Source organism: Schistocerca piceifrons, chromosome 11 (assembly GCF_021461385.2).
Source record: "Schistocerca piceifrons isolate TAMUIC-IGC-003096 chromosome 11, iqSchPice1.1, whole genome shotgun sequence".
In the NCBI taxonomy this organism is placed as follows: Eukaryota; Metazoa; Arthropoda; class Insecta; order Orthoptera; family Acrididae; genus Schistocerca; species Schistocerca piceifrons.
In genome coordinates this window covers 18,331,329-18,353,037 of record NC_060148.1, presented here as the reverse complement: position 1 = coordinate 18,353,037, position 21,709 = coordinate 18,331,329, and the positions used below count along the sequence as shown (strand labels likewise).

At 40.2% G+C, this 21,709-nt stretch overlaps 1 long non-coding RNA gene across 3 annotated transcripts in view; it reads right to left on the bottom strand.

The window, feature by feature from the left end:
- The window catches only part of LOC124720292, a 28,313-nt gene extending 13,602 nt beyond the window's left edge, over nucleotides 1-14,711 (bottom strand). The window contains exon 1 of one of the 3 annotated variants that reach the window (XR_007006115.1): nucleotides 14,452-14,711. This is a non-coding gene — a long non-coding RNA (uncharacterized LOC124720292). Of the gene's footprint in view, nucleotides 1-14,013; nucleotides 14,360-14,451 lie in introns of those variants that run through there. The other 2 variants (XR_007006117.1, XR_007006116.1) reach the window with 2 other exon arrangements.
- Between the last annotated feature and the right edge of the window lie 6,998 nt (nucleotides 14,712-21,709).

Genomic DNA, 21,709 nt, shown 5'->3' with positions numbered 1-21,709 from the left:
TGTGGTTTTAGGGCGCACAACTACAGTGGTCATTAGCGCCCAGACTAAATTATGAATGCACTGCGAGGCACAAGGTTAAAACAGCAACTAAAAAGGACAACACTATAAAAGGCACATTAACAGGCAAGGGATGAAAAGAAAACAGCATGATCAAATGTCCTCAGACAAGTTTGTCAAGTGGATAAAACGAAGAACGTGAGCACCTGCTCCTGGGTCATCCGCTAAAATTTCACACAGAGTACATGGCAGGCCGAGATCAACGCACAGTGTATTAAAATTCGGACAGGACGTTAAAATGTGGCGCACCGTCAGCAATTGCCCACACGGGCAGAACAGCACTGATGCAGCCGTCAGCAGATGGCAGTGGCTGAACCGGCAGTGTCCAATCTGTAACCGGGCGAAAACGACCTCCTCCCACCGAGAAGGGCGTGAAGAGGTTGTCCGAGCTGCGGGGAGAGGTTTCGAGGCCCGAAGCTTGTTTCCAGTAAGTGGAGCCTAATCGGCATGCCACAGTGATAAAATGTGCTGACAAATGACCCTGCTACAATCGGATGAAGGCTCACAACGAGAAGCTATCCGAGGCTGGAGGACCGCAGCCTCGGCCACAGCATCTGCAGCTTCGTTCCCAGGGATACCGGCACGGCCAGGAACCCACATAGAGGTAACCGGAGAACCGTCGTCTGCCAGCTGCCGAAGAGAGTGTCGGATCCGGTGCACGAAAGGGTGAACCGGATATGGATCACTGAAGCTCTGGATGGCACTCAGGGAATCGGAGCAGATGACATAAGCAGAATGTCGGTGGCGGTGGATGTAAAGAACGGCCTGGTAGAGGGCAAATAGCTCAGCTGTGAAGGCCGAACAATGGCCACGGAGCCGTTATTTGAAACTGTGCGTCCCGACAATAAAAGAACACTCGACACCGTAATTGGTCTTAGAGCCATCTGTATAAATGGAGATCGTATTAATGTACTTCGGACGAAGTTTGACAAACTGCGAGCGGTATTCCGAAGCTGGGGTAACCTCCTTTGGGAGCGAGTCGAGGTCGAGGTGAACGCGAACCTGAGCCTGGAGCCAAGGTGGCGTTTGGCTCCCGCCCACTCTGAAGGTTGCAGGGAGTGGAAAATCAAGTTGCTGAAGGAGGCAACGAAAGCGAATTCCAGGGGGTAGCAGGGCAGATACATACAACCCGTATTGACGGTCGAGAGAGTCGTCAAAAAAGGAACGATAAGACCGGTGGTCGGGCATTGACAGTAGCCGACAGGCCTACCGACAAAGCAGTATAACGTGCCGGTAGCATGAAGACTCTCGACAGGACTAGTATAGAACGCTCCGATCGCAAGACGTAACCCCCGATGTGGTATAGAGTTGAGGCGGCGTAAGATGGACGGACGTGCAGAGGACTGCACAAAGCTCCCATAATCCAGCTTTGAGCGGACGATCGACCAATGTAGGTGAAGTAGGACGGTTCGAGCCGCTCCCCACGACGTACCACTGAGAACACGGAGGACATTTAGGGAACGGGTACACCGGGCAGCCAAATATGACACATGTGGAGACCAGCTAAGTTTCCTGTCAAATGTAAGACCTAAAAATTTTGTTGTCTCCACGAATGGAGCACAACAGGACCGAGATGTAAGGACGGTGGGAGAAACTCTTCGTAGTGCCAGAAGTTAATATAGACCGTCTTCTCGGCAGAAAAACTGAAGCCGCTGGCGACACTCCTGGAGTAAAGACGGTCAAGACAACGCTGAAGACAGCGCTCCAGGAAACGTGTAGGCTGTGCACTGTAGTAGATGTTAAAATCGTCCACGAAAAGGGAGCCTGATACATCAGCTGGGAGGCAATCCATTACTGGATCGATCACTATGGCGAAGAGAGCGACGCTCAAAACGGAGCCCTTTGGCTCCCCATTCTCCTCGCGAAAGGTGTCTGACAGGACAGAACCCACACATACCCTGAACTGTCGATCCATTATAAAGGCACGAATAAAAAGAGGGAGGCGACCGCGACATGGCACAGGTTGTAGGTGTTGGTTTGTTGTTGCTGGAGTAGGTGGGGATGCTGGGACGCTGCTTCTGGACCCACATGTAGTGATGGTGATGTGGAAATGGAGCAAGAGTGAGGGTGAAGGCACAGCTGACTGGTGCAAGTGTCACAGCTGGCACAGTTGGCAGTGTTGGCAAAGGAGCTGTAGTCCATGCTGGACAGATGTCATACGCAAATGAGCAGACTGTTACATGTGGGAAGGCAGAGAGATAGAGGTAGAATGAACATGCGCATGCGCATTTGCATTTGTGGGAAGACGGATGGAGTCATCTGAGTAGTACGATAGGAGAGAAGATCAGTTCACGGCCGAAACATGTTTTGGAATAAATAACAATAACAAATTTCACTTTTATCTCAATTGAGTTCCATGGCAGTATTGGAATGGCCTCCTGTCTTGTTCACAGCACTACCGTATGTTACAAAGGTACTTCTCACTGTCTTTCCTTCTTTTGAGTTCAACTCGAAGTCTGTACCATCGTATGTTACGGGACCACTGCTTTTCACAATATATATAAATGACCTAGTAGATAATGTCGCAAGTTCCGTGCGGCTTTTCGCGGATGATGCTGTAGTATACAGAGAAGCTGCAGCATTAGAAAATTGCAGCGAAATGCAGGAAGATCTGCAGCGGATAGGCACTTGGTGCAGGGAGTGGCAACTGACCCTTAACATAGACAAATGTAATGTATTGCGAATACATAGAAAGAAGGATCCTTTATTGTATGATTATATGGTAGCGAAACAAACACTGGTAGCAGTTACTTCTGTAAAATATCTGGGAGTATACGTGCAGGACGATTTGAAGTGGAATGATCATATAAAACTAATTGTTTGTAAGGCGGGTGCCAGGTTGAGATTCATTGGGAGAGTCTTTAGAAAATGTAGTCCACCAACAATGGAGGTGGCTTACAAAACACTCGTTCGACCTATACTAGAGTATTGCTCATCAGTGTGGAATCTGTACCAGATTGGGTTGACAGAGGAGATAGAGATGATCCAAAGAGGAGCGGCGCATTTCATCACAGGGTTATTTGGTAAGCGTGACAGTGTTACGGATATGTTCAGCAAACTCGAGTGGCAGACTCTGCAAGAGAGGCACTCTGCATTGTGGTGTAGCTCGCTGTCCAGGTTTCGAGAGGGTGCGTTTCTGGATGAGGCATCTAATATATTGCTTCCCCCTACTTATACCTCCAGAGGAGATCACGAATGTAAAATCAGAGAGATTCGAGTGTGCATGGATTCTTTCTGGCAGTCATTCTTCCCGCGAACAGTACACGACTGGAACAGGAAAGGGAGGTAATGACAGTGGCACGTAAAGTGCCCTCCGCCATACACCGTTGCGTGGCTTGCAGAGTGTAAATGTAGATGTAGATTACTCATAAGTCTGGTTTCTGTCACTGGAAATCATTCATAGTGAAATCAAACTTACCTATACTATTTGACACGAAAAAAGAAAACAGCTTATAGATATTGTAGCATCGTTTGTATGAAGCATTCCACATTCACCCGCCATGTTCCCCCCCATGAACCATGGACCTTGCCACTGGTGGGGAGGCTTGCGTGCCTCAGCGATACAGATGGCCGTACCGTAGGTGCAACCACAACGGAGGGGTGTCTGTTGAGAGGCCAGACAAACGTGTGGTTCCTGAAGAGGGGCAGCAGCCTTTTCAGTAGTTGCAGGGGCAACAGTCTGGATGATTGACTGATCTGGCCTTGTAACATTAACCAAAATGGCCTTGCTGTGCTGGTACTGCGAACGGCTGAAAGCAAGGGGAAACGACGGCCGTAATTTTTCCCGAGGGCATGCAGCTTTACTGTATGGCATGGAGAGCTGCATCAAACCAGTTTCAGGACTGAAGACCACAACAACAACAAAAACAACAACAACACCATGTTCTAGTAAGAGTGAGAGGAAAACTGTGATCTGCGATGTAAAACGCAAAACTTTCAAATGAGAGTTTAGAAGTGCAAACTTTTTCTTGCACTGGTGTCAAATGTTGCATGCCCCGTGCTCATGAAGATGATACACCAACTTTATATATTATTTATTAATTGAGTAGAACCTGCCAGTCAAGAGGACAATAGCAACATAGATTTTGTTATTTTTAATTTTTTTCTTTTTTATATAAAGCTAAGACAACTCTAGGTTTTGAACTGTAAGCTCCAAAATTGCTGCAAACAGTTGGAATTCTTAAGGATATGTTTGTGATTCAGATATATTAGCATGTGATATCTGTAGTTATAGGTACAATGATAAATTTATGGTTAATATAAATAGCAATTTCGAAAGATTTCATGTATCATCATCTATTTCATTGTATACGTGATTGATGAGTTGTCACGTGTGATGTGAAGTGTGGAGACACAGAAAGACCAAGTTTACAATTTGTAGCTACAAATATTTATAACAATATAAACATTTCAGTGAATCATTTATAAGTTACAGTCATATTAAACAAAATTTCTTCCCACACAGTTAAAGAAACAAATTTTTGCCTCTCCTGATATATTTGTACAGATAAGTAAGGTCTTTATACTAGCTCTAAGCATCCTGTGGTTGAGCAGATGCAGTTTTGAGCAGCATGAGAAGAATCTAACTTAAATAATAGTGAAACGAGCATTGTGTGTGTGTGTGTGTTGCTAATTAACATGTAATTCAGTTCTGTAGGCACTTCATATAAACGTCATTTCTTCTGAATTCTTTCAAGTTAAGTGTCCATGAAAGATATGTCCTATCTCTGATATGGAGAGCTTTTGTGTGTATTTTTTCTGGACTACTGGACTTAAAGACTACAGCCTAATTATATAGAAGAGTAAAAATGGGTTAGGGAGCAGACTGGCGGGGTGGACGTAATTATGGCTGTAATGCGAATGTATTGCAAGTGGACAGGACAGGTAGCCAATTGAATTAATGGTTGGTTGAACAAGGAAGGTTTCCTCGCATTCAAAGACACATGGTGAAAATATGGACATGAGGACTTCCTGTGGGATTTCAATTGAGAAACAAATACCTCTTCATAAGTTGTCCAATCTACACATCTAATTCAGCACCCTTCTGTAGCACCACATTTACACAACTAGTTTTCATCCTATGTATGTATTTGTTGTCCATGGTTCACTTCCACATCCTGTTACACTCCAGACAAATACTTTCAAAAAAAGACTTTCCAGTAGTCAAAATTATAATTACGTGATGTAAATATACCTCATTCTTTTTCAAAGAAGCTTTTTTATATACTGCCACACTCCATTTTAGTCCTCTCTAGTTTGGCTGGTGTCAGGTATGTTGCTGCCAAAACAGCAAAATTTGTCCAATACTAGTAGTGGGTCTTTTCCCCCTCTTAATTCCTTGTACATTACCTGCTGTAATTCGACTACATCCCTTTACCTTGTTTTAAATTTTCCAGTGGTTTCTGTTTACTTGCATCCAGACTCGTGCAGGGCATGCCAAGTGATTTGGCTAAGCCCTTAACCTCAGTACTTCTGAAGCCACTATACGGAAGTATATTCATTCACATGAAACAATGTGTTTACAGTTACCAGTCACTGTTTAATTTATTTCCTCAATGTGCTTCAAAGATTTAAACCTCAATATCAGGTGGATTATTTGTATTAATATGATGTATGTATTGGGTTATGATTTTTTGCTAACCTGAGGCACTGCCTGTAGGGAAACAAATCACTATTTGGAACATGACTCTGTGGGGATCTTTGACTAAAACCTAAACGTAAATCTAAATGTACACACAAAACTGTTGTTTTAGAATACCCCTGTTTACCACAGGCTAGTTTCTGTGTCACTATACATCACAATAAACTGACACACTTCGTTGACAAAGATGATGTTTAGAAACTGATAGACACAAAGACTGTACAGCAGAAACACTATTTCAAAATACTAAGAGCATACAGTAAAAACGCCCAGAATTTCTGAGTATGCGTTAAAGTATTGTGCATATCTGTGGTTGAGTACATGAATAGATATTTTAGATTTAGTATTTAAAATGGTACATGAATCTTTTCTTCTAAATTTACATAAATTAAACTTTGTACTCATTTGTGTGTTCAGGTGACCTGTTAAAAACATGAAATGTGATAATTATAGTGCTAAAAATGGTATAATTATACATAAATAACAATTTGGTTTGGGATTCAGAGACAGAGGACAAAAGGAGTGGCAGAAGAAGAGAGAAATACTGGTTATCCTAGAGCTATGGGTTTGCTAGGATTCCATCTGTTGCATGCTATAACCAATTAGGATGACAAAGGATCCAAACTCTTTTGTCATTTTAAGTAGATCTAGTGAGTACTGGAAGTATGCTAGTCAAATGTTCATATAGAAAATATTAATGAAACATAAAAATTACGAAATTCATGGTGAATATGAAGTGGAAGGTAAAGGTAGTGTATATGTGTAAGAGAGAGAGAGAGAGAGCTTGTGCAAGTGCATCGAGTGGTGTAGGGTGCTGTTAAAACCAGAGATGACAGACACTGTTATATATGTTGGCAATTAGGATGGACTCAGTCTGTTTTCTTTGATACACTACTGGCCTTTAAAATTTCTACACCAAGAAGAAATGCAGATGATAAACAGGTATTCATTGGACAAATATATTATACTAGAACTGACATGTGATTACATTTTCATGCAATTTGGGAGCATAGATCCTGAGAAATCAGTATCCAGAACAACCACCTCTGGCCGTAATAACGGTCTTGATACGCCTGGGCATTGAGTCGAACAGAGCTCACATGGCGTGTACAGGTACAGCTGCCCGTGCAGCTTCAACACGATACCACAGTTCATCAAGAGTAGTGACTGGCGTATTGTGACGAACCAGTTGCTTGGCCACCATTGACAAGACGTTTTCAGTTGGTGAGAGATCTGGTGAATGTGCTGGCCAGGGCAGCAGTCTAACATTTTCTGTATCCAGAAAGATCCGTACAGGACCAGCAACATGCAGTCGTGCATTATCCTCCTGAAATTTAGGGTTTTGCAGGGATTGAATGAAGGATAGAGCCACGGGTCGTAACACATCTGAAATGTAATGTCCACTGTTCAAAGTACCCTCAATGCGAACAAGAGGTGACCGAGACGTGTAACCAATGGCACTCCATACCATCACGCTGGGTGATACGCCAGCAGGGTGATGACGAATACATGCTTCCAATGTGCGTTCACCGTGATGTCACCAAACACAGATGCGACCATCGTGATGCTGTAAACAGAACCTGGATTCATTCGAAAAAATGACATTTTGCCATTCGTGCATCCAGGTTCATCGTCAACTACACCATTGCAGGCGCTCCTGTCTGTGATGCCGCGTCAAGGGTAACTGCAGCCATGGTCCCCAAGCTGATAGTCCATGCTGCTGCAAACGTCGTTGAACTGTTCGTGCAGATGGTTGTTGTCTTGCAAACGTCCTCATCTGTTGACTCGGGGATCGAGACGTGGCTGCACAATCTGTTACAGCTGTGTGGATAAGATGCCTGTCGTCTCAACTGCTAGTGATACAAGGCCATTGGGATCCAGCACGTCATTCCGTATTACCCTCCTGAACCCACCGATTCCATATTCTGCTAACAGTCATTGGATCTCGACCAACGCTTGCAGCAATATCGCGATACGAGAAACCGCAACCGCGATAGGCTACAATCCGACCTTTATCAAAGTTGGGAACGTGACGGTACGCATTTCTCCTCCTTACACGTGGCATCACAACAACGATTCACCAGGCAGCGCCGGTCAACTGCTGTTTTGTATGAGAAATCAGTTGGAAACGTTCCTCATGTCAGCACGTTGTAGGTGTCGCCACCGGCGCCAATCTTGTGTGAATGCTCTGAATAGCTAATCATTTGCATACCACAGCATCTTCTTCCTGTCGGTAAAATTTCACGTCTGTAGCATGTCATCTTCGTGGTGTAGCAATTTTAATGGCCAGTAGTGTATTTGTATATCTGCAGTGTTTCAAGGATGCCTAATTATCTGCCGAATCATGTTGCACATGACGAAAGATATGTTTATGCCTTTACATATCGAGATAATCAAATATGAAATACTAACCACAAATGGTAGTGTGTGGAAGATCTCATTTTATGTTTGTTTTCTGTGCTGTGATTCTTCTGCAGTTATTTGAGTTTTTCAGGGAGTATACTATGGAGGTGGTGTTTTATCATTTCAATTTATTGTTTACATTTATCTTCAGAGTGTTGTAGTTGGGTTGCTGTTCCCGTTGACAACACATTAGAATGCTACCATTTTGTGGCTGTGGGATGACAGGAGGAATTGTGGGTGGCAGAGCATTGTTGAAGACTTCCAATAAATTTCAATTTGATGTCTATTATTCATTATTCTAATGGTCCCGTCTAATAAGTTTACAGTGTCACTTACTTGGTTCTCAGCTGTGATCTTCATACCCTCTTCGGAGGTGCTGGAGGGTTAGTTAACTCACTGCTAGTTTATTGTGATGCATATGACCAAGAAAGGAGCCTGTGGCCACTGGAGGTATTACATTTTAGTTATTTCATTTACATATTTAGATTTATGTTCAGGTTTTAGTCAGTGACCTTCACACAGCCATGTTCTAAAATAGGGATCTGTTTCTTTACACACAGTGCCTCAGGTTGCCCTAAAATCCTAACACAATACACACCTTGCATTAACACAAATAAATCCACCTGTTGCTCAAATATTTGTCTGGACCGTAGCCTTATATGGAAGTGAAACTTGGACAATAAACAGTATAGACAAGAGGAGATTAGAAGCCGTTTCAATGTAGTGCTGCAGAAGAATGCTAAAGATGTGGTGGGTAGTCTGAATCACCAATGAAGAGGTATTTGTTTTTGAACAACTCCATCGCTTTATTTTACCAATTTCATGTTTGAGACTAGTTTTGACCACTGCGACCAGCAATGATGCCTCATTCCAGATCGACATGAGGCAGATCCCAAAATGAATCACAAAGACTGGAATATAAACACACAAAATAAAAACAATATAGTATGGCCACGGCACTTCTATACTACCACAAACAGTTTATCACTTGCCGACCCACAAATAAAATTCTCCAATGAAAATAATGGAGAAGATCATGATCGATAAAGAGGTATATTATCTGAGAGGACAGAAATTTACGGCACCATCTGCCTAAATGTAACAGGAAACATCAAGAAGTAAAAAGTAACAGTTAATTGGGTACTTGAGGAATGTGTTGGCAGTAGAGATTTTAGATAGAGTCAAACCCTTGAATACTGTAGGTAGGTTCAAATGAATGTAGGTTGCAGTAGTTATTCAGAGATGAAGAGGACTGCACATGACAGACTAGATTGGAGATATGTACGAAATCCGTCTTGGGAGTGATGACCACAACAATATCCAAGCAGCAGTAATTTAGGTACGAAAAGCCATCAGACTGACCAAAGGCAAGAATACCTGCATGCTGGCTGACCCTCTTTGAATTCCAAGCAGGTGCTTGTTCCTCTCCTGTTTATCTCTTACTTTCCGTTTCTCATCATAAGTGAAGAATCCAACTACAACCTTTGGGTCCACCAAATTTGTATGTGTCTATTCTGGCTGAAAATTTCAATAACTGTTACATTCCTTTAATAACGAAACTTATACAGAAGTCACAAATGCACAAAGCCACAGAGAAAGGAACACAAAGTCTAAAGGAGTTTTGGACTTGTTTCACTTAAATAGTTCTGTCAACTTAGAGCAGAGTATGGAAGCCAGTCTGGAGAAAATACAAGAAGTAACAGCACACATGTTTAAGTATTGCAGCACCACAACCAGCCGTGATTGAAGTGAGTAGAGAGAATAAGGTGGGAGAAGGAGTTGCCATATATGTCAAAAGTTATCACTGTGTAGAAAGCTTAGATACTAAAACGTTTTGTCTAGAGCATTGTATAGAAGCATGTGCCTGTCAACTTAAACTGAAGGAGGGCTCTTGTAACAGTATATAGGTCCCCTTCAGGAAACTTTCATTTATTCCTGGAAAACTTGGATGCCTTGTTGTGCTATCTGTCAGATAGGGGAAAGCAAATTATTATTTGTGGGGACTTCACTGTTGATTCACTACTCGGGTAGTCAAGGACAGCAGCACATTGATAGATAACACTTTTATAGATCAAGATAGGTTTAGTAACATAAATTCTTGTCCTGTCGAGAATGGCCTTTCTGATCATGGTGCTCAGCTAGTTACAGTATATGACATAGCTCCATTCAGTAATTCAAAACTAACCTCCAAAGTTGTGTGTTCAACTAATGACTCAACAATTAGAAATTTCAGAGAAAATCTTCAACAGTTAGACTGGGATGAGGTGTACAAGGAACCCGATGCTAATTTAAAATATAACTTATTTCATGATACACTTGTAAGAGAATTTGAAAACTGTTTCCCCAATAAAGTAGTTAAATCTAATTGTAAGAAACCATGCAAAAAACCTAGGCTTATTAAAGGAATACAAATATCTTGTAACCACAAAAGGTAACTGTATCTAACAACAAGAAAGAGTAATGACCCAGAAACAGCCAAATATTATAAAAACTACTGTCCTACATTAAGAACGGTTATTAAAAAGTCCAGAAGCATGTGCATCATGTCTGAGATTAATACCTCTGATAACAAAATCAAAACAATTTGGAATATTATTACAAGGGAGACAGGACAACCAAGAGTACAGGACGATGACATCATCATCGAGGTGAGTGGAAACTTGATAAACAACAAGCCGGAAGCCAAAAACATTTTGAATAATCATTTTTTAAATGTTGTAGAGAAAATAGGATCTAAATGTTCATTAGAAGAAGCAAGGCAGTTAATGGAAGAGGCCTTACCCACACCATTTGACACAACTGAAATTCCACCCACCTCTCTTTCTGAAATTAGGAAGATAATAAACTCTCTCAAGAATAAAAGCTCACATAGAATTGATGGCATTTCCAGCAGGATAATAAAAGCTTGTCCCCAAGAAATAAGTGGGATTCTTGGCCACATATATAATAGCTCTCTGAAGCAGGGTATTTTCCCAGATAGACTGAAGTTTGCCACTGTTAAACCACTGCATAAAAAAGGGGATACGTCTGATGTCAACAACTACCACCCAATCTCTCTTCTGACTGCCTTATCCAAAATTCTTGAAAAAGTAATGTATTGTAGAGTAGCTTCACACCTTTGTAAAAATAAAGTTTTAACAAAATGTCAATTTGGTTTCCAGAAGGGATTTACAACGGAAAATGCTATATATACTTTCACTAATGAAATATTAAATGCTCTGAGTAACCGGAAGTCACCCGTTGGGATTTTTTGTGATCTAGCAAAGGCTTTTGATTTTGTAAATCATGGAATACTTCTAGATAAGCTCAAGTACTGTGGTATGAATGGGAGAGTGCTCAAATGGTTTAAATCATACCTAACTGGAAGAGTGCAGAAATTTGAAATAAACAGTTCACATAATATGCAAAAAATTTTATTTGGTTGTGGTTTATTATGTTTATGAGGTTGCGTGTATAGTTTTTTGTGTGTGTGTGTGTGTGTGTGTGTGTGTGTGTGTGTGTGTGTGTGTGTGTTGGTCATGTTTATATCTGGTTAGATAATTTGTGGATCATGTGTGGGGGTGGTGGTGCTGCTGGTATCGGTGAGTAGGGTTTGTGTGTTTTTGATGACCTGTAAGGTCAAGGGAAGTGTTTAGTTCCAAATTTGGTGTTTTCTTGTGGTTTTTGAGGCAGTGATGATTGCTGAAGTGGTTGTAGGTTTGGGTTGTATGAATTGGTATCTGTAGTTTCTGTTGAGCTATATAGGTCAAGGGAAATGTTCGATTCCAGTGGATATTGTTTCTAGTTGATTTTGGGAAGGTTGTCGTCGTCTTATTTTATCGTTTGGTTTAGTGGCTTGTGTTTATTTTTAGTTTGTCCCTACCCTAAAAACAACCCCCCCCCCCCCCCCCTGTCCCGTTAGTTTCATTATATTATCGGAGAAATATGTGTTTGATGGTTTTTCGATCTATTTTCGTGTTTGTTGTCATGTTTACATAATGACGTTTTAGTAGTGATATGGGAGTTGCTGTGAATGGTCGATTCCGCCATATTGGTGATGGTATTGGTCAAAGCACACAGGTGGAATCGGATGTTTCCGTTAAGCCGAGAAACTAGTTGAGCATCTTGGAGGAAGCATAAGGCAACACATATTTTGGTTAGAGTCAGATTACAGACAGACAGCTTTGAGAGAAATTAGAACTGCATAGCATCGTAAACTATGGAATAGTTTCTAGGAAAGTTAAATGTTTGGTCCGTCAAAACATTAGGATGCTGAATAAAGAGTTACTTGAGCTTCTTTTTTGTTAGAAAGGTGTGTGAAATTTGGATGTGTGTTTTGTGCCACTCTCAGCACCATGTACTCACGGTGATGGAGAAATAAGATATAAGGGATTACAGGCTAGCATCATGTATGTGTACACTTAACCTGGAAAAATGAGGAGTTTTAACACAAAAGCAAAAATATGGAAACAAGGAGTTTCTTTGTAGATCGCAATGTAAAATAGTGTGCTTCTTGGTTGTTACTAGAGAATAATACACTTCTAATTATAACACTCCTCAGAGGTCTATGAGACTTTCAGTGATTTAAGAGAAATCTACATGAATTACTGAGCTATCTGTGAAACAAGCTGAACCAGTCATTAGTTTGTGACGATTTTAATGCACTTCTTGAAGGATTCCGAGAGGTAAAAAGTACTATAACCATTATTTGGGTGTTTGAATCTGATTTTCGTAGTTAATTTTGCAACTTGTGAGCAGGAAGATAGTAGGATCCCGAATCAAAGCACATTTATTGACACAGCTCAGGCTGAAACAACTGATGTGCAACAAATCGTTAATTGAAGAGGGAAATTTATTTAAAGTCCATAATAGTTTAAGGTCATATTCAACAAAACTACTACATTTTAATGGCAGTCTAAAATATTTCCAGGAACACGCATGTTCCGACTAATAATGCAGACATCTTTAGCGCATTTCTGCACAGTAATGTATTATGGAATAATTGCATGCCTAAGTTAATAGCAAAGAGATGAACTATTCATGCATCGATTATCTACTGAATGTACACCACATTTCTCATTTTAAGTCTTCAAAGCATCTATATACCTACTACAGTTTCACAGTCACTCATTTTCATGGCTATCTGTATGGGGATGGATGAAATTATTTTTACTTTTTGTCCCATTTAAAAAATACAGTAGCTACAATAAAAATTAATTTTTATTTTAATAGTTACTGAACCTAGTTTTCCTTTCACAGCATACACCAGGTAATTCCATTCATTTCTTTTATTGGAATACTTAAGTATCTTGTAATGGAAAATTTATGGACACCAAGCTGGTGGGTCAGAATGTTTAACATCCTATTAATTAAACCATAAAATTATAAGTATTCCTATAGTATTTCAGGCTGTTGTGATTCAGCAGCAAACGATAGTATGAATAAGATGTGCAAGTTACTGAAGCTATAAAATTAATTTTTCCCTTTTCCTGTCTCCTGGGGGCATATTTCAAAAACATCTTCCTCTCAGCAACGGCCTTGCGTACAAGTATTGGTTTACAATAACAAAAGCTGGTTTAAGTATCACAAACGCAGTAGTTCCTTTGGTTTAGAATGGCTCTTGAATAAAACTATTCGATTAATCAGTGAAACTATAATTGGCTGACCCCATTACGTCTGCTGTGTATTAAAGGTGAATAAATTTCGTAACTGTCCGTTACAATTACATTTGGAAATGAAAAAGATGTTCATTTGCAAAACAACACAACTTTAGAAATATTACTGTTAATCGCAACACACAAAGTGCACATGCTGGAGTGGAGTAATACTCACGACACCTCCTCATCTGTGGCATTCCACTCTTTGAATTGCTCGAAAGCAATTTTATTTTTATTTTAAAAACTTAACATCTGCTCTTATATGACGTTCATTACTTGGCATGTGTTCCGGTACCGCAATATATTACACATGTTGAAGGTCTATTTGCACTTGAGATAGTTTACTGCAACAGCCTCTTACACAACAACTGTAAAATAACGAGAAATCAACTATACTGTTCTCATTATATTTGTTTTCCTTTCACATTTGTCTCGTTTCGTTTTAATTCGTCACTTCCCGTGATGTTACACTGAACAGATATAAACAAATGAGAAAAGCATGCTTCAGGAACTGCACGCTACAAGTTGAAACGAGATTTTGTTTTGCTGGCTCAGTTACTGGTGACATAATTTTGTGTTTTACCACCACGTGTTCACCAGTAAAAGCACCAATACTGTACCTTACGAATTTAACCTCAACATTCTGCAACTAGTTACGTCACGAGCTGTAGAAGTAAAATACTGCTACGTGACATACTAGGCGGGGAATCTTACATTTTCCAATCGACGTTAATGCGTGAAAATTGCTCTTACTCCACATAATGCAGTTGCTTTTGTGTTCTGCCAGTTTGCTCTGCAGAAGTTCATCAGCTATATTCTTCTTCTTGCTGCTTCCCTCTCTTCTTGACTTCGAAAGTTCAGCTAAAAGCACAGCATTGTTGACTTATTCAAGACAAAAATACACAGTACTTGCTATTTTAAACGAACAACGTGGCTACAAATGCCACGAAGTGCAGTCAGCTGTACGCCGTGCGTATCCAATGACGGCCATACTTTCGCAGGCAGTGACACTACGTGCTGCCGCCCGCAGCTGCTGCCCTCTCGCGCCGCTCCTCTACACTACGTGCAGCCGGCCAGGTGTGGATTCTCCGTCATTAAACGCCGTGCACTTTTCTCCATTGGTCCACCGTAGCAGTAACGCAAAAGCAACAAACAGATAAAAGCTAAGGTGAGTTTTTACATTAACGGAAATTGAAGATAGTGATTGTCGACTGGATGGGCAGGCAATGACATAATTAGGAGAGTAAGAATGACGTGGCGTAATCGGTAGTGTTTCCAACACTATACGATCGTACCAAACCTCCGCTTTGTCCGAAAGGGAAGCACTACGATTGTGTGTTCAGACTTGCAGCAGTGCAAGAACTGTTCAGAAGCTGTGTCCACGTGCACACTATGAGTTGCTGTGGTGAGACAGGCATATGCATGAATGAGTCTGAGAACTTAGTTAAGTGGTGGTCTTCTTACCCCATTACCACTGTGCCTATCGCTTGCATCTGTAGTTCATTCAACCCATAGACGTTTAGACACGAGTCACGAATATACGTTACGGTATCCAGCAAAAATTGGTATACTGTTAATATACCGTACTTTATAAACGTTTACCTGTTCTTCCAAAATTTATTACTTACCGAAATTCTGTGCTTCGATCAGATTTGTAGACACAGACTGAAACTTCTGTGTCTTGCAAAAATTGAGTAGATGACGGAGATTTGTAAATGTCGATCCAATTGGCGGCAGTTCGTAAATATGTAAAATGTGTTACCACAAACATTGGTGAGTATGAAATATTTTCGCCCGAAATAATGAGGAGGTATTGGCGCTTCTAGCAATCCCATTAATAAAATATGTTCAAACAGTTGATATCGCGCAGGAGATGTTTGTTATTTCTGAGATGTTCTTGTGAAACTTCCAAATGCGAAATGGGTCAAGTAATATGCGAGAGGCTCTCAATCACACTTGTTTCTTGACGTTGCCGACAGATGGCAGACCAACACGTTGGCTTCATACTCACGCAAAAACGCCAGAGCGCAAAACAGAATGCATCTCAACTCACCATGGTGCAAACTTCTGACTTTCCAGCAAAACGGCTTATGTGTTTTAAACCCTCATTTATGCAACATGTTAGATCGGCAAAGTTTCACAAATGGGCAGACAGAAAGAGAAGTGTAGGCGGGACAGATTCTATACGGATTCAAAAAATCGAGTATCACAAGAATCCCATCATTTATACTCAGCTGCCTGCTCAACACAAAAGAAAACCGAGAAATAAGTGAATGCAAAGAGAAATGAAGATATGGTGGAATGGCTACAGGAAATATGCTACAAAATAGGAGAGAAAAATGTTTTCAGAAGGACTGGTTCAGCTAATAGAAAAGTCGATAAAAAAAGCAAAGGTGTCAGTTATTAAGAGTAAGAAAGAAATTCCACTGTTAGAAGGAGAGGAAAAAGTTTCTTTGTTGTGGCTTTAGGGTCCAAAATAGCTGAACTCATAAGCATCCATGTCATACCTTAAAAAGGTCAATTACCAAATGAATTTGAAACTGATAATACTCCCAGCGTGATCGACTGGAGTAGAGGGATAGCTAAAAAGGCCCACCCTTTGAGGAGGATGCTCATGCAGTTGAACATTAAATTTCCTTCACCATATTACTGTGACAAATAAAATGTGAAATGCAATCTACAGCTCATGCTATGTCTGCTAAAATATCTGATAATTCAGATGGCAAACTTACATTAAAACATAAACAGTTATAAAATCGGCATCATGTCAGAAAATGGCGCACTGTCAATGGTCAGTTGCAGTAAGCAAAGAGTGGTGTGGGGTCTCCAATTAACAAATGATGGTGACTGAGATGTCAGTGCCCAATATGCAAGTGAGCTAAAGGTATCTCCTCATGACGAGAGGGGCAACAGGAAGTCATACGAGCCATTGCCAGGTGTTTAATTTTTTGGAGTTTGTTCTCTTATGGAGAAGACCAGTGTTCTTGACAGATGGCACAAATATTTTCGATGTGTGGCAACACACAGATCATCTGAAGGGACATAACAGCTAAAAAGGCATGGGTAGTTGGACTGCAGCCTCATCAGCAGCTTCATTCCATGACATTCTGACGTGACCAAGGACTCATGAACATCACATCAGCTCCATCATCAGTGAGTGAGTAGAGGCGTTCTTGGATTCGTTGTATTAAGTGATGGTATGTGTATAGTACACAGATGCTCTGGAGGATACTAAGTGAATTGGAACATAACATGCAACTAAGAAGCCAGTGTCTTAGGAAAGAAGGGAGCAAAATATGGAAAGAGTACAGTCAGGCAGAGGGACTTCCTGCTGACATGACAGAAGAAGAAATATGAGTGGGTATTGAAAGCACAGAGATGAAACAGAGGAGTTAAAATTTCTAAAATCACTGGGGGGACATTGCAATCAAATTACTAATTCAAACTGGTGTGCAGAAATCATATGTCTGAAGACATACCATTAGACTTGCAGACAAATATCATACACAGCATGACGAAGATAGCAAGAGTGGGTAAATATGAGAACTATTGAACAATCAGCTTAAAGGCTCAAGCAACCAAGCTGCTAACAAGAATAATAAACAGAAGAATGACAAAGAAACTGAGGATCTGTTTGATGACGATCAGGTTGGCTTTCAGACAGGTGAAGGCAGCAGAGAGGAGGTTCTGAATAGCACTTGATAAGCAGGACTTAAGAAAAATGAAGACACAGTCATACAATTTGTCGACGTGGAAAATGTGTTTGGAAATATAAAATGGCGCAAGATGTTCAAAATACTGAGAAAAATAGTGGTAAACTATGTGGAAAGATGGGTAATATAGAGTATATACAAGAAACAAGAGAGAACAATAAGAGTGGAAGACCAAGTATGAAGCATTCAGTTTAAAAATGGTGTGGGCTTTTGCCCCTACTGTTCAATTTATGCTTTGAAGAAGCAATGAGAGAAATAAAAGAAAGCTTCAAGCACGGAATTAAATTTCAAGTTGAAAGGATATTAATGATAAGATTCACTGATTACATTGATATCCTCAATGTGAAAGTGAGGAAGAATTACAGCACCTTTTGAATGGAATGAACAGTCTAATGAGCACACTTCATGGAATCAGAGGAAACTAAGGAAAGGTGGAAGTAAAGTGGAGTAGCAGAAATGAGATCAGCAATAAACATACCATCAAGTTTGGGGAACATGAAGCACGTGAACTGCAGAAGTTCTGCTAGCTTGGAACAGATGAAGCAAGAAACAGACTAGCACAACCAACTGGGGCATTACTGCCAAAAAAAAAAAAAAAAAAAAAAAAAAAAAAAAAAAAAAAAAAAAAAAAAAAAAAAAGAAGCGTACTAGTGTCAAATTTTGCCTTTAATTTGAGGAAGTAATTTCTGAGAATTAGGTTTGGAACACAGTATTGTTTGGAATTGCATCACATAATGTGGGAAAATCGGAAATTGAGATAATCAGTGAGTTGCACATCTTAACGAACGATGGTGTAAATGGCTAAAAATGTGGAAAACATTGAGAAAACACGAAGGGACAGGACATGTGTTAAGATATCTGGGGACAACTTCTATGGTACTGGAGAAAGCTGTAGAGTGTAGAGACAGACAGAGACTGGAATACATCACATGCAAGTACCACCCTGAAAAGAAGGGCTGGCGTAGGAGTAGAAATCATGGTGGATTGGATTAAACCAGTCAGAAGGCTGAAAAAAAAACCATATTAGACTAAGCAAGGCTTATAGTAGCTATGCATACTTGGAAGTTAAATCATTCAATATAGGTACTGTATTAGAATCATACACTACCTCATTAAAAATCTTTTTATAATGAAATGCAAAACTGGCTTTTTATACTATACAGAAGGTCACTGATTGTGCAAAAGGAATATAAACATGTAACTTATATCTTTGGATGTTTATACAGATATCCGTATTCTTCATTGTCATCCTCACAGCAGTGTTGCATTATTATATTACATATTGCTGTGTATTATTTACTCTGCGCAAATTATGACAACATCAATAGCATGCAAAATGCTGTATGATGGCAAATAAATTTCTAAGTATTTTCATTACATAAGATTTTTGCTGATTAAGTTTTAGTGCAGGCAATGGAAGAAGCTCTTTTTGTAATACCAAGGTACTCATGATTGAACACTGTGAGTGACAGGACATAAATCTTGTAGCAGTTACGAAGCACTGCATAGGCCAAGCTAAGTTGGCCCTACTCATGTCTCACATATCCAACACCATGGTCTGCACTGAGTTAAGTAACACAGAATACTGCTTGTAAAATTAGAGAGTAAGCTCATGAAAATCCCTTACCAAGTGGTTTTGTTCCACTTTCATCTCAGTTTCTTCTTCTTTCTTCACCCACAGACTTCTTTCATATTCCATGGCTGCCACACCTGTAGATTCCTGAAACCTGAAAGCCAAACAGAGTAATGTAGCCACATCAGATACAAATTCTCTCTCTCTCTCTCTCTCTCTCTCTCTCTCTCTCTCTCTCTCTCTCTCTCTCTCTTGCTCAGAATGGTGGACACAGCGATATTGCCTCTACCTCATTTCGTGACCAGCATGCAACTAACAAAACAAAAACAAATCCAAAAGTCATTTACAACAATCTGAAGAAGAACATGAAACTAACGGTACAGCAGCAGAAATAGGTGGTGTTTTGGGCGGGGACAAACAAAACAAATGACATTCTTAACCTAATTCGCACACCGATACGAAAAATAAATAGGGCCAGGAAAAAGGAAGCACTCAATCTGGTATAGTTACATTCCATTAACATATTTAGGTAAGCTGAACTACACAGCAACGAATGAGTAAATCTCCACAAAATTGTATAGGAAAAGTCTCAGCCATACTAATTCCCAATACACAATGAAGAACATTCCGAACTGAAAACAACAAACAAATATGATCTGCTAGATAAAAATGAAGATACAGTCAACCAGGGAAATAAGAAAAATGATTTCATGTCTCCAAGAAGTATCGGGAACTGAGAAAATACCGGTATTGGTGCAGTTTTGCTTGCTGACAGCCATGGAAGAAGACTTGCACAAATTCTTCATTATCAGCAAGATTTATATGTTACAAGTGTTGTGAAACCTGGAGCAGGTTTGCAAGATGTTCTAAAAGCCTATAAAATCAGTAGTTGTGTGTCGCAGAATCAGTGTATTGTAATTTTTAGGTGGCTCAAATGACGTGTGTAACAATGAACTAAAAGTAGCAAACAGAATCTTAAGAGATGCACTATGTACATTAGGTGACCAGAAATTGATTGCGATTGGTATACCTCACAGGCATGACCTTATAGAATCTTCTTGTGTAAATAAAGAGATTCAAAAAGCAAACAGGGGTTACAGAAAGATCTGCAAGACCAATTCAAATGCTTTTTTTCCCCTTGTTGATTATTTAGAAAGACAGCATTTCACAACACACGGAATGCATCTAAATAAATGGGGCAAATCACAAATTTGCCAAAAAATCAAGGCCTTAGTGAAAAGTGTTTTTTATGACAGTCAGAAATGTGACAAAATTTCACTGCCAACTGTAAAGGAGATGTGCAAAATATCTTTCCTACAAATAAATCCTGCTACAGCAGTACTAGAACAAAAACAATCGATTGTAGTGCAAAGTGTTGAGACAGAAGTTATAACAGTGGTAGCAGGTAAAACAACACAGTCAGGACCAGAGAACAAATAAACAGCAAGAGTGACAACATATTCAGCTACAGAAACAACTACATCATCAGATACAACAGTAAAAATATCCACAAGGACACAACCTGCAAGAGCAAGACAACCACTATCAAGAAGTGAGGATTTTTACTGTCCACAGATGAAGACAGCACCTCCATAGCTCATCACAGAAGTGTTTGACAGATTAAAATGAAGGGAAGGCAGTGACAAATAGAGGTAAGTGATGAATCAGATATGCCAGGCAGAAACCCCAAGTTTATAATAGTCCATCAAAATGTGCAGTCATTGCGAAACAAAATTAATGAGCTATAAGCATTACTGTCAGATCAATTAAAACAAGGATCTGTAATGTCTTTTAGTGACCATTGGCTAACTGATGAGATGTTAGCAATCACATGTATAAATGGTTATGTTATGACATCTCATTTCTGTAGAAAAAAATCTACACATGGAGGAACACGTATATTTGTGAAAGACAGTATCAGCTATTGCTGCCTAAAATCTCTAGAAAAGCTAGGAAAAGAAGGAGATTTTGAAATTTCTGCTGTAGAACTAACCTCAATAAAAATAATCATCATTTGCCTGTACAGAAGTCCAAACTCAAACATAAAAATATTCTTTCACCAACTTGAAGGTAGTCTTGACAGTATCAGGGACCTAAACAAAACAGTTATAATATGTGGAGACTTTAACATTGACTTTAACAAAGTTTCAAAAGATACACATGATCTTATGGCTATTTGTGCAACATACAACCTGCTCCCAATTATAAATTCCCCTACTAGGATTACAAGTGTATCCAGCACCACTAATGATATGATATTGATTGAGGAGGATTACCAGGTTGGTTGCACCAGTAATCACACCCATTTAGCAATAGTTCATTTATTAACCTTAACACATACAATGATCACAAAGAACTGAAGTGAACATGGCGGAACAGCCAATTGATGTTGATGTCGATTTCATCGGTGCCATATAGCACGGCGCCAGGTCGGCCGGCGGTTCACGGGTGGAACGGAACGACGACGACGATGTCTCTGGTGGGCGTGGCGAACACACGAAGCATGTCCAGGGTGACAGGTGGGAGGGGAACACATTTCCCAAGGTAGCAGGGAATAGCGGAAGTTGTGTCATGAGCACTGGATGAAGAGAAACACACGATGAACAGTGTATATTCATGCAGTATTATTGAGATGTCATGGATTATGTCCAGGGGGACAGGAACAAACACCTCAAGCGAGGGCACG